At 35.3% G+C, this 13,874-nt stretch overlaps 1 protein-coding gene across 5 annotated transcripts in view; it reads left to right on the top strand.

Moving 5' to 3' along the window:
• Window positions 1–13,874, top strand: part of MIPEP (mitochondrial intermediate peptidase) — a 144,371-nt gene that overhangs the window by 60,696 nt on the left and 69,801 nt on the right. The window lies entirely within an intron of this gene.

Raw genomic sequence — 13,874 nt, 5'->3', positions numbered from 1 at the left:
ATGGCCTAGTATTTCGACAGATTTTTGGAGATGTTCAGTTTGTGCTTGAGTACATTTACATTTTCTAATGTTGTGTCTAGAGTTTCACATAAGCCGATTAAGTCAATACTTTATTGTGTTCTTTAGATTTTTGATATGTAAATAATTTTTTTATTGTAGCCAGAATTGAGAGGTGTCCTTTTACTAACATGATGGATATATCATTTTTCCCTTTAGTTCTATACAATTATTAAGCCTTCATTTATTGAGAGCAGTTTTAGTTTCCTTGGGAAATTAAGAAGGTAAAGATATTTCCCATATACCTCTTGTTCCCTCAAATGCAGAATTTTCCCCAGGTCAACATCTCTATCAGAATAGTATAGTTATTAAAAATGATGAACCTACATTGGCACATCATAATTACTCTAAGTCCATAGTTTACATGAGGCTTCATTGTCAGTGTTCTATATCCAATGAGTGTAGATAAATGTGTAATCACATCATTTATGGCTATGGATAGTCATGTCAAATATTTTCCTTATAATTCATTTTATCAATTTTTGCCCACTAGATTTTGGGAATATTTTATTAGATGTATAAAAGTATAAACTCTTCTTTTTTCTCTCATGTCTCTTTCTTTTTTCTCTCATGTCTAAAATAAAAATTTAAAACTTAAAATTAATACCTCCCTACTTAACTCAAAAATTCTAGTTAAGTTTAATAATATGTGCAAACTATAAATGTGGTAGGTATTACTGGGATTTTTAAAGAAAAATGGAAAGTTAGCCCTATCTAACTTGAAGTCCTAGTAAAACTGAAAACCATGTAAATTCTGTTTCTGTCTGCTGTCAGTATGTCTGATAATATATTAGCCTTTCTGAACCTTAATTTTCATGATACTTCTTGTATTAAAGTCAAAATTTATTTTTTTGATTTTTTAAAAATTTATTTTTTTTATCTTTATATTCCCCATACAATTGCAAACCCCTGATTTTGACCCCAATCCCTCCTTTCCCTGCCCCCACCCCAAGTGTGTCTCTGGTTCATAGTTGTTTGTTGATTTTTGATTTTTTTCTTTCTTATAGTTATTCTTATTCCTGATCCCTTATTTAGGTTTTCAAGATCCCTGTTATGAGTGAGACCATCCAGTATTTTTCTTTTTTCTTTCTGGCTTATTTCGCTGAGCATGATCCCTTCTAGCTCCATCCATGTTGCTGCAAATTGCATGTGTTTATCTTTTTTGAATGCTGAGTAATATTCCATGGTGTATATGTACCACATCTTCTTGATCCAGTCATCTGTTTTTGGGCATTTGGGTTGTTTCCAAAGCTTAGCTATTATAAATTGTGCTGCTATAAACATAGGGGTGCAGGTGCTCTTTGGAATTAATGTTTCTGTGTCCTTTGGGTAAATACCTAGGAGTGGAATTGCTGGATCTTATGGAAGCTCTATCTTTAGTAGGTTGAGGAATCTCCACACAGCTTTCCCTAGTGGTTGGACCAATTTGCACTCCCACCAGCAGTGCAGAAGAGTTCCTTTCTCTCCACATCCCCGCCAACATTTGTTGTTGCTAGTTTTTTTAATATGTGCCATTCTCATTGGTGTGAGATGGTATCTCATGGTAGTTTTGATTTGCATTTCCCTGATTGCAAGTGAAGTTGAACATTTTTTCATATGCCTGTTGGCCATTTGCATTTCCTCTTTGAAGAAGTTTCTTTTTAGCTCTTCTGCCCAAAAGTCAAAATTTTTATGGTAATTTTGTAAGCCCCACTATCTGACTAATCACCAAATATAGTCAATTAGTTTTTGAGAGAACCTAATTATTACTGTAATTTTGTCTGCTAGGCACTACACTAGAGTGTTTGTTGCTCTAGTTATATTTCTAATAATATATTGAACAATAAGCAATCAAAATTAACATTTGTTATTTATGTGTTTTCTTATTTAATCTGTATAAGAATAGCTGATGTAAATCATCTATGCTTTGCAGACACTGAGCTTTAAGAAGTTGGAATAATTTGTCAAAGATCACACAATAGTGACATGGGAATAGTCAGATTCATTAGTTTCACAACAGAGTTTCCTTAAGGTTCTATCAGAGTCATGCAAATCAATATCATAACATTCTGGGTGTTTTCTTCTTTCATTTTTTTTTTAGTTAAAAAGCTCTTAATATGGTAGGAAATGGCTTATACTTCTATATAACATGTCTTATAAAATAACAGACCCATTTCCATTGTAGCTGTTATTTTTAATACAATTCTAGTGCTTTCATTTTAGTACTGTTCTGCGCTGCGTCATTATCAGATTTAGTTTGTTGCCTTAGTTTCTGAAAGTCAGCCCAGGGCTAAAATTGCTTTAGATCTATTTCCAAGGAGACATATAGACTTGTAATAAATCATCTCCTGTCAGTCTCTTGCAGGTGATATGAATAAGGATTGGAGGTAAAAATTATAGTGCAACTAGAACCAGATTAGTTTTGTCAGGTTTAGGTTGCTTTGAAAGTTTATTTTCAGCTTTAATGCTTCTCAGTTATGTCTAGACAAGCACGTTGAACTGAAGGCAGAGACCAGACTGACCCGGCCTCGCTACCATGTACAGGTGACCTCAGATCAGTCACTCAGCTTGTCTGCGACTTTACTGTTCTGTTTTATAAAATAAAAATTTAAAACTTAGAAGTTAAAATTAATACCTCCCTACTTAACTAAAAAATTCTAGTTAAGTTTAATAATGTGTGCAAACTATAAATATGATAGGTATTATTCAGATTTTTAAGGAAAAATGGAAAGTTAGCCCTATCTAACTTGAAGTCCTAGTAAAACTGAATGCCATGTAAATTCTGTTTCTGTCTGCTGTCAGTGAGTCTGATAATATATTAGCCTTTCTGAAGGTCTTTCATCTCATATCATCTTAGAAAACAACACTAAGAATTAGGTAAGTTAGAGTAATGTCATTTCCCATGGATTTAGAGCTGAGATTTTGTTTCATTGGGTACAGGCAGCATTTGATTTTGTTGATTGATTTTATGCCATCTGGATTACTGGTTAATAACAAAACAGACTAGTTAAGACATGCTGAATCCAGTTTTTTTCCCATTATAGACACATGTGGAGATTTAGTGCTTTGGGGGGTATAGGATCAAGCTGCGAAGTTGAAGCTGCTGACTTGTAGTCTGAACAGCTTTGGTGCTTGGCTCTCTGCCTCAGGAGACTTTCCTTGCTTTGGACAACCATGTTTCAACAAGTTTATATCATTAGATCCAACATGTTCCCTGGGGATAGCAATGGTAGGCGTTCTTTGCTTCAGGAGAGGTTGAATTATTACCATAACAGGGTTTGTACCAGAGAATGTCTTAACTTTTAATATTTATGTAGCTTCTACTATAATAAATTTTCTAAATGGCCATAAATAAAACAAGATATTTTATTGCAGTGACTTAACTGTAATACTTTGGTGCCAAACTTTTAATATAACATTATTGAAATTAGACTGGTGAGATTGTGAAGTGATAGAAAATATCTGGTAAATTTATGAGGTTGCATGCTTACAAGTTAAACTCATACAGAAACATTCAGAAAACTCTAGTAATGCCAAGTTTGCTAAAGCTTGTGTAGTTTTTTGACACTATTTCTAAAATCTTCCAAAAATGTAGAAGCTCTGGCTGCCTACAAAGGGATAAGGAGAAATCAGATATCATTTTAACAAATTGTTGGAGACCAACTGTGGATTGGCTTACAGTCTGGAATAACTAAGGGCCCTGCTGTAGGGGAAGTTTACCTTAATATGTATGCTCTTTTCCATCAGCCTCCACCAGGCCCTCATGAGAAATAATAGGAGTGGGCTAGGTAATCACACAGAATATTCCTCATTGTTACTGGTCTATAGAAGGTGATTGATTGCTGCTGTCAGAACAGCACCAATTCCTGCCTCTCTGTTCAGAAATAAAGAAATTGACAGAATTAGGCTCAGAGACTTTAAAATAACTAATTACTGGAATTACTTTAAAGTAACCATCAGATAGGGATTTAAATACTTCTGTAAAATGATATCCCGGATAAGGTAGATAACATATGTAAATGGGGAGGAGAAATGAAAACTATATGGAACATTCAAATGGAAATGCAAGAAATAAAGCCATGATATCATCTTATATGAAGAAAATCTTTTTTTTTTTAAAGATTTATTTATTTATACAAGAACTGGGGTACAGGCCAGAGGTGTAGGAGGGTGAGAGAATTCACCAGAGCCAGAGTGGGGAGCAGAACAGGCAGACGGACCAAGGACACTGCTGTGGGGAGCAGCGGGCAAGGCAGGAGAGGTTTGTAGTGCCATGTGGGTTGCTCCCTGGCCGGCCTGAATCGAACCCACACTGCAGAGGCTGTGGACAGCTTGACAGCGCAGTGCTCAACCTGCTGCACCATCGGGGAGGCCCTGAAGAATATCTTTGGGAAGTCATCACTGTATTTTACACAACTGAGAAAAGAATCAGTGAACTTAAATATGGGTCAATGGAAATTATACAAACTAAAATACAAAGTGGGCAAAAGAGTAGGAATGTTGGGGAAACAAAAAGGGGTGCATCCAAGAACATTAGGTATCAAACAGTGTAACATACATGAAGTTGTAGTTCAGCAAAGGAGAACAGAAGATAACAAAGCAGAAGAAAATTTGAAATGATAATGACTGAGAATTTGCCAAAATAATGAAAATCGAGTTCACAATCAAAGAAATTTGCAGAATTCTAAGCAGGATAAATTACAAAAAGAACACACCTTAACACATCTCCATAAAACTGCTGGAAACCAAAGACAAAGAGAAAACCTTGAAGGTAGCCAAAGGAAAAAAAGATATGTTATAAACAGAGAAACAAAGATAAAAATTATATCAGCATTCTTATAAATTATTAAAGTTTGTTAAGATCTATGGCATGAGATACATTAGATAAAGTGGAAGAAGCACTTTGTCTGATTAGTACCCATCTTTTCTAAATTTGAATTGCACCGTACAGCTGAAGAATTGACTCACTGTTTACCAATTCTACTTAAAGCGAGAAATTATTTTGAGAATGTGAGTTAACAACCAAGTTTTGTGGTAGATACTGAAATTTAGTAGCATTTCAATTGTTCTTTTAAAAACCTTAAAATAATCACCTCATTGGAGAGAGTATCCTCTTCTAAAGCTGGGTAATTTTAGGGATCATATATGTGTTTTATTAAGCATATTTGGCTGTTCTATAAATGGAAAAAACTATAAACAGGAAACTATGAAAATACATTGCCTCATTAAGAACTTGATTGTTAGGTGTTACAGAGAAAGAACTGTTTAACTGTAATTCCTACCTCCTAAGAATTTACAAATTTGAAACAGACTGTATTTGCAGAATATGTAGATAAGCAGTGCAATAAAGTTTGTCACAGTCAATAATTGTATTATATAGCACAGTTGTAATAACAGTAAACAATAATACCATTTATTCAGCATTTAGTCTGTTATAACCTGACATAATACATTTTAAAAATACACCTCTCAACCAATTCTGTGAAAAGATGACATTCACATTTTGCAAATGAGGAAAATGTGACTTAGAGAAGGTCGGTGGATTGCTTGACATTATTCCACTGCCAGGTATATGGCAGAGCTATAATTCAAACCTAGTTTTGTCTGTTATAACCTGACATAATACATTTTAAAAATACACCTCTCAACCAATTCTGTGAAAAGATGACATTCACATTTTGCAAATGAGGAAAATGTGACTTAGAGAAGGTCGGTGGATTGCTTGACATTATTCCACTGCCAGGTATATGGCAGAGCTATAATTCAAACCTAGTTTTGTCTGGTTCCCATACCTGTGCTCTTCCTTTACACGCCAGTGAAGCATAACAATAGGGATTTCAGATTCAGACAGGCATTAATTTTAACGCAGACCTTGCTCTCAGTTCTCTGCCAAGGGGTCTAGAAAAGAGTTCTCAGAAGGGGTAGTATTTCTGGATTTATGGGATGACATGAAGAAGCCATTTCAATGGGTAGATCTGGAAGCAGCCTGAAAGAGTTCGCCAGTGGTATCACTTCTTGCACTATCACACTGTGCCTTAATTAGTTAATCTGAAATTTGTCCTCAATTTATAGCATTCTTAATACCCTGGTAAGATTCTCTTTAATCTCTAAGTAAATATGGCAGTATCCAGATCCTAGAAAGAACTGAGAACTATATATCATCATTGGCATAGGAAATCTGGTAATCAGTGAAAAGGGATTATTTTCTACCTTGGAAATTGAAGTGTAGAATGTGGTAAAAGATGCAGTTGATTGTATAGTGAAAGAGCTATTATTTATATAACAATAGGACTTTGTTAAATTTTATTTTAATATAATGAAAGGAATTATAATATTGTTTGAGGTTCAGGTGTTTTTATTATTATTTATATATATATTTTACATCATTGTTCACTTTTGTACAATGTTTGCTTTCTCCTCTCAGGTATATTCCCCATAAAATTCCCACTAGTTCACCTGTGAACCATCACCATAGTCCCTTATGCTCTTCCTTCCCCTGTTTTGGCTTCTCTCCTCCGCTCCCCTGCAGAATGTCTATGATTTATAGTTGCCTGCTAGTTTTGTTTTTTAATTAATTTTTTTCTGAGGTTCAGGTGTTTTAAATGCATTTTCATTTATATGTAGTTGCTCGTTACCTGTCAGCTTGGATATATTCAGTCTCTGCTGCTTTGATATATCAGATGTGAAAGTATTAACTTTGGAAGGCAATAATATGAAACATCTGCGTGACTCTGAAGTTACAACCACTTTTGGAATGACAGGAAAAATGGCATTATTTCATTATTGGTTATCATGACTTTTATTGGTAAAGTGAAGAAAAGAAAATCTTGACCATGACACATTTTTCTAATTTGAAGTTCAAGACCTTAATTTCTAAATACTGTTTATTTGAAAAATTACATATAACTTAAAAAGAAAATTTGTATGGTATTTAAGTTTTTATTTTATCTATTGTTGTCTTAAAAGTGGACACATTTTCTAAGGGACTAACGAATAACTCTACTACCAGAAATGGAACATATATATTAATTTCAATTGACTAAACACCAAACTAGATTAAAAAACATGTTTTACTATTTACACCATACGTAAGGCAAGTGTGTTATTTAATTTGTGATTTGATGGATTAGTGATTATTCTGTTCTTTGAACTATGTGTTTACCTCATTTCCTTGTATTTATGGTAAGCATTCTTTGTATTAATTATAATATATATATATAGTGGACCTTGAATACATAATTTTGGGAGATTTTTTTGTGTGTTTTTTACTTTGAAGTCATTATAGATTCGCAGAAGTTGCAAAAGTTATTAGAGCTCCCATGCAACCATCACTGGCGATGGTATACTCATTTCCCCAAAGGGCAACATTATTATAACTACAGTAGACCTTTTTTAAAAATTGATATATCAACATGATGATTCAGAAATTGTATATATTGCAAAGTGATTACCTCCTTAAGTCTGGTTAACACCCATCAACACATATCCCCAAACAAAATTGTTTTTCTTGTAGTGAGAACTTTTAAGATCTACTTTCCTAGCACCTTTCAAACATGCAATACAGTATTAGTAACTTGGATTAATTTGATGTACATTACATTACTAAGACTTGTTTATTTTATAACTGAAAGCTTGTGCCTTTTGACCCTCTTCACCTGTTTTGCCATGTGGTTTTTTGAATATATAATTTTCAATAAACTTTCTAGTTGTCTGTTTTCTTACATGCTCTTTTTTTATATATTTCTCGTTGTACTGTTAACATAACAAAGAAAGAGTTAAGTGTCAGTAAATATGCCCCTTTAATGTTTGCCATTCCTCTATGGATTTGAATGTCTAAGATATTAGCCTCTAAATAAGTCAGCTACTTCTGAATGGAAAGGGTTATGTTGAGTTTGGATCTTAGCTCTAGTTCTTGATGACAGATTGCTTGACAATTCTCTGTAGAATTGTCTACAGAGCAGAAATCATAATGCTTTCAAAAATGCCTAACCTCTACGGTGGGGAGAGGTTTTCTCTCCATCTCCCTACAGCAGGGGTGCTGTGTCACTGCTCTACTGCTCCCTTTTCCCCCACTGCTCCCCTGACTTTCTTCCTCATCCACTTTTACTTCTCCCTATCTCATCTGCACTGCAAGAAGTCTGCCCAGGTTAGATGGGAATCTCAGGACTCTCCAGGGCTGTGATTCTTCATCTCTCAATGGATCATGCACCACAACTTTCTCTTACCCTCTTAACTCTCGGAATCCAGTGCCTTCCCAACAGTTCTTCCCATCTTCACCAAGAGCACATAGCCTATAGGAAAGTCCACCACCCAGCCTCCTCTCTCTGTGATCTGTTCAGCTTTTCTTCCTGCCTTCTGGGGAACATATGCTCTCATTGTCTCTTATGTTTCCTACATCTTTACTATTTGTCCTGTTATGAATAATTAGCATTAGCATCTCCTAAGCCTGTTTAAGCATTTTCTAACCTGAAACAATATCTACCTCTATTTCTTCCCTATTTGCCCTCACTCTCTATATTTCTCAGCCACTTCTTGAGCTACTGCTGTTTCCTCTTTTAATTGCTGTCTCTCTCTCTCTCACCTCTGTGGTCTCTAATTATGCCCTTGTACCATCACTTTGGCTTCTGCTTAGGTTAATGAGGATATGTGTGACTGGTCCACTAACTATAGAATCCTAAATGGGTTTTCCTAATCTACTCCTGCTTTCCTTCTGTCCAGTGTCTTCACTGCAATCAACAGAATCTTTTTCTCTTGCATATGTAATTTCTTCTGCTTGAAATGCTTCTTTCTGCCTGTGGTCTGAGTTAACCCCAAGTCACTTTGCAAATCTAGTTATCTACATGCTAGTTAACTCTCTAATCATCTCTAGTTAATGCCTGCTCATTTTGCAAACCTTACTTCTATGTTAATTCTTTAGTTAAGTCTTTCTAGGTTATGGTTCTCATGCCACCCATCACTGCTTTTTCTTCTTAGGATTCATTACTGTTAAAATTCTTCAAAATTGTGCTTACATGGGTAATGTTACCCTGTGAGGCTCCTGAGACCAGACATCCTACCCTTTTGTTCATTGTTTTCTTGTCCTTCATGCCGAATATAGTACTTTTCCATGGTGGTTTGCATTGTTTTTGTTGGTTCAATAATATTTCTTTTGTGTCTAAAATAAAACTATAGGCACACCTCATTTTATTGAACTTCACTTTATTGTGCTTTATCATACTTTGTATATATTGTCTTTTTTTTTTTTTTACTTTCTCTTACTTTTTTTTTTTTTTTTTTTTTTTAACAAATTGAAGGTTTGTAGTGTCCCTGTATCCAGCAAATCTACTGGTGCCATTTTTTCCAACATTACGTGCTCACTTCATGTCTCTATATCACGTTTGTTAATTCTTCCAATATTTCAAGCATTTTCATTATTTATATATGTTGTGGTGACCTGTGATCTTTGATGTTACCATTGTAACTGTTTTTGGCGACTGCCTCAAACTCTGCCCATATAAGATGGAGAACTTAATTAATAAATGTTTTGTGTGTTCTGACTGCTCTACCAACCAGTCTTCCCCACCTCTCTTCATCTCCTATTCCCTGAGATACAATGTTGAAATTTAGTGAACTAATAACCTTATCGTGGTTCAAGTATTCAAATGAAAGGAAGAGTTGCATGTCTTTCACTTTAAATCAAAAGCTAAAAATGACTAAGCTTAGTGAGGAAGGCATATTGAAAGTTAACAAGGGCTCAGAACTAGACCTCTTGTGCCAAGCAATTTGTCAAGTTGTGAATGAAAAGGAAAAGTTCTTGAAGGAAATTAAAAATGCTACCCCAGTAAGACATTGGGATAGTCTTATTGCTGATATGGAGAAGGTTTTAGTGGTCTGGATAGATCAAACCAGCTACAACATTCCTTTAAGCCTAATCCCGACCAAAGCCCTAATTTACTTCGGTAATGTGGAGGCTGAGAGAGGTGAGGAAGTAGTAGAAAAACAAAATTGAAGCTATCAGAGGATGACTTAGATTTAAGGAAAGAAGCTGTCTGGAACATAAAAGTAGAAGGTGAAACAGCGAACTGCTGCATATTATCCAGATCTAGACACACACACACACACACACAGAGCCTTTATAGCTAAAGAGAAGTTAAAGCCTAGCTTCAAAGGAGAGACTAACTCTCCTGTTAGGGACAAAGGAAGCTGGTGGCTAGCTTGAAGCCAGTACTCAGTTACCATTCCAAAAATCTTAGCATTCTTAAAAATTATGCTAAATGTCTGCTCTGTCTGTGCTCTTTAAATGGTAGAAAGCTTGAATAACAGCACATCTGTTTACAGCATGGTTTACTGAGTATTTTAAGCCAACTCTTGATACCTGCTGCTCAGGAAAAAAGATTCTTTTCAATATATTACTGCTTGTTGACAATACACTTGGTCACCCAAAAGCACTGATGGAGATGTGCAAGGAGATTTATGTTATTTTTATGGCTCTGAACACAACACTCATTTTGTAGCCCATTGATCAAGGAGTGATTTTGACTTTCAAGTCTTAATTATTTAAGAAATCATTTTTGTAAGACTATAGCTGCCATAGAGAGTGTGAATCTTCTGATGAATTAGACGTAAGTCCATTGAAAACTTTCTGGAAAGAATTCATCATTCTAGATGCCACTAACAACATTTGTGATTCATCTGAGGAGGTCAAAATACCCACGTTAACAGGATTTTGAAAGGAGTTGATTTCAGCCCTCATGGATGTCTTCAAGGGATTCAAGACTGCAGTGGAGGAAGTAACCACAGATGTGGTAGAAATAGTAAGAGAACTAGTCACTGAAAATGTGACTGAATTGCTGCACTCTAATGGACAGTTGCTCTGTATAATGAGCGAAGACAGTGATTTCTTGAGATGGAATCTACTCTTGATGACGAAGTTGTGAGCATTGTTGAGATGATAACAAAGACTAGACTAGTACATAAATTTAGCTGACAAAGCAGCAGCAGGGTTTGAGAGGAGTCATTTCAGTTTTGAAAAAAGTTTTACTGCGGGTAAAATGCTGTCAAACAGCATCACATGCTAAAAAGGAATCTTTCATAAAAGAAAGAGTCAATAGATGTTGAAACTTCATCGCTGTCTTCTTTTAAGAAATTGCCACAGCCACCCCAACCTTCAGTGACCACCATTCTGATTAGTCAGCAGCCATAATAATCAGTGCAAGATCCTTTACTGGTAAAAGATTATGAACTTGCTGAAGTTGCAGGTGATGGTTAGCATTTTTTCAGTGATAAGGTATTTTTTAAATTAAGGTATGCACATTAAATTTTTTTAGACATTCTTAATAGACTGCTGTAGAATATAAATATATAAATTTTATATGCACCAGGGAACCAGAAATTTCCTGGGGCTGCCTTTATTGCAGTTATCTGGAATTGAGGCTGTAATATCACAAGGTCTGCCTGGATTAAATGTTTGTGAGACATGAAAAATCTCCTAAGTGTAGTATGAGTCCTATCAACAAAAGATGTAAAATAAAGAAACTTGAACATTTTGATGCAGGCTGTTGACATATATGCCTTAACTAAATCTTCACTTTAAAAATCTTGCTTGAAGGGGAGGAGGAGGGAGAGGGATCAGAGGGGAGGGAGGGAGGAGCACAGGGGACTGAGGTGATGGTGCACGGGTGCATTGGTGAAGGAAACTCTATGGGGACTACACCTGAGGGGGTCGGGGGAAGCAAATATTGTTTAAAAATGAACAATGATGTAAAAAAATAAAAAATAATAATTAAGAAAAATTAAATATAAAAGTAATTAAAAAAAATCTTGCTTGAGGACATTTTGTTTTATACAAGATTTGTGCCCCTGGTGTCTGAAAATCCCAGGCCTGTCACCTATACCAGAATTTACACTATACGCTCTCTTTCAGTCCATGTGTTAGTTCTTTAAAGTCAACTTTTCTTCCTGGTTTGCTGTTTTTATATACAATGGGAGAGAGAAAAGAGCAGGCAACATTTTTTGTAGGCCTTCATTATATACCATTGTAGTCTTTCACATAGGAAATAGTCATTCTTGTGTTTATTCATTCGTATGTAGATATTTATTTTCACTATTCTAAGTCCTAGGGATGTGAGTGGATGTACATATATACATATATATTATATTATATTATTTTATTATATATTTGTTAATATCAGTTCTTAATTCTTCTTTCAGTAGAGAGCTCACATTTTTCATTGGTGATTAATAACAATATATACAACTCTGGTACTGAGTAGCCTGCCTTAGGTGTCTTATATGTGTTTCTTTTGAAAGGGACTTTTAATTTAGGTCATAACTATAGCTGTATAAAGTGGTAGCTTTTCAATACACATAAGATTAATGATTTTAAAGTAGAATAAAACTGAGTGAATTACTTCTTCAACTACATTATTGGTTTATTTCTGGGAGAATATGTGATGTCATAGGATTTTGCCTATTTAGTCTCAGAGGGAGGTCTTAAATCATATAGGCATATTACACTGAGTGTCCAACCTATGTAATTCTTACAGGGTGGAAAATGAAAGAAAATGCAATTTGTTTTTTGTTGTTGTTGGGTATCAACTCAGCTTTATTACTGGCGGCACCACAAATTATAATTTATTTCTTGACATTTTAATCTTTTATTCCTGTCATCAGTTATTATATGTACTTAAAAGTCAATAGAGTACTTGAACAGGCTTTAGTTGGTAACAAAGAAACAGAAAAAGTATTAATTTTTTTTTTTTTTAAGATTTTTTTTTTTTATTTATACAAGAGCTGGGGTATAGGCCAGAGGCGCGGGCGGGTGAGAGGACTCACCAGAGACAGAATGGGGAGCAGAACAGGCAGACGGACTGAAAGCACTGCTGAGGGGAGCAGCGGGCAAGGCAGGAGAGGTCTGCCTTGCCATGTGGGACTCTCCCTGGCCAGCTGGGAATCGAACTGGCACTGTGGAGGCTGCTGTGGACAGCTTCACAGTGCTGCGCTCAACCTGCTGCACCACCAGGGAGGCCCAAAAGTATTAACTTTCAAATAGATTTTTAAAGATTAGTGCCAATCTCTTTGTTCTTCACAATCTGTATTTTCATCTACAAACTCCTATTGGACATTTGCCACTTTTTGAAATGAAATGGAATGTCTGTCTCCTTTTATTTTTTTCAATTTTTTTTAAAAAAGCAAAACACCCACCACCACCCCCTTCACTCTTACTCCCTTCACTTATACCCCCTTCACTCTTACTCCCCCCTCCAACCTCTTCATCTTTGGTGACTTCATTCAGATTTTTTTATAGCCACTATTTTATTTTATTTTGTTTATTTATCTGCTTACTTTTTTCTTTTATTGAACATAGAGGTGAAATTATTCAATACTAAACTTTTTCTAATTATTTTCACTGCACATAATCCCTTTAAGTTCCTTCCATTTTGTGACAAATGGCAAAATTTCATCATTTTTTTCAGAATAAAATTGTTTTCCAATGTGCATATATACCACGTCTTCATCCAGTCCTAATCATCCAGTCCTCCAGTTGCTTCCATAGCTTAGTTATTGTAAATAATGCCACAATAAACATTCTGACACATAAATTCTTGGAGTTTATGAGTTCGTATTCTTCAGGTAGATACCCAGAAGTGGGATTACTGCATCACATAGTAGTTCTACCGCTTTCCAAAGTGACGGTACAAATATACATTCTCACTGACAGTTTGTAAGGGTTCCTCTTTCTCTATAGTCTCATCAACATTTGTTGTTAGCAGTCTTTTTGATGTAAGCCATTCTCACAGGCATGATATGATACCTCCTGTGGTTTTGATTTGTATTTCCGTAATAAGATGTGATGTTGA

Source organism: Talpa occidentalis, unplaced genomic scaffold, assembly GCF_014898055.3.
Source record: "Talpa occidentalis isolate TD23 unplaced genomic scaffold, MPIMG_talOcc4v2.1 talOcc4.5, whole genome shotgun sequence".
NCBI lineage: Eukaryota > Metazoa > Chordata > Mammalia > Eulipotyphla > Talpidae > Talpa > Talpa occidentalis.
Note: the sequence above shows the minus strand (reverse complement) of the source record. Positions and strands in the feature narration are given on the sequence as shown.